Source organism: Rutidosis leptorrhynchoides, chromosome 11 (genome assembly GCF_046630445.1).
Source record: "Rutidosis leptorrhynchoides isolate AG116_Rl617_1_P2 chromosome 11, CSIRO_AGI_Rlap_v1, whole genome shotgun sequence".
NCBI classification, from domain to species: domain Eukaryota; kingdom Viridiplantae; phylum Streptophyta; class Magnoliopsida; order Asterales; family Asteraceae; genus Rutidosis; species Rutidosis leptorrhynchoides.
In genome coordinates, this window is record NC_092343.1 from 198,127,975 (window position 1) to 198,128,685 (window position 711).

Sequence of the window (711 nt, forward strand, 5' to 3'; positions counted from 1 at the left end):
AGAACATTTGAGAAAAGTGCTAGAAGTATTGAGGAAAGAAAAATTGTACGCTAAGTTTTCAAAGTGTGCATTTTGGTTGGAAGAAGTTCAATTCCTCGGTCACATAGTGAACAAAGAAGGTATCCAGGTGGACCTGGCAAAGATCGAAACCATTGAAAAGTGGGAAACCCCAAAAACTCCGAAGCATATACGTCAATTTTTAGGATTGGCTGGTTACTACAGAAGATTCATCCAAGATTTCTCCAAAATAGCAAAACCCTTGACTGCATTAACGCATAAAGGGAAGAAATTTGAATGGAAGGATGAACAAGAGAAGGCGTTTCAATTATTGAAGAAAAAGCTAACTACAGCACCTATATTGTCATTGCCTAAAGGGAATGATGAATTTGTGATTTATTGTGACGCATCAAAGCAAGGTCTCGGTTGTGTATTAATGCAACGGACGAAGGTGATTGCTTAAGCGTCTAGACAATTGAAGATTCACGAGCAAAATTATACGACGCATGATTTGGAATTAGGCGCGGTTGTTTTTGCAATAAAGACTTAGAGGCACTACTTATACGGGGTCAAAAGTATTATATATACTGACCACAAAAGTCTTCAACACATATTTAATCATAAACAACTGAATATGAGGCAGCGTAGGTGGATTGAATTGTTGAATGATTACGACTTTGAGATTCGTTACCACCCGGGGAAGGCAAATGTGGT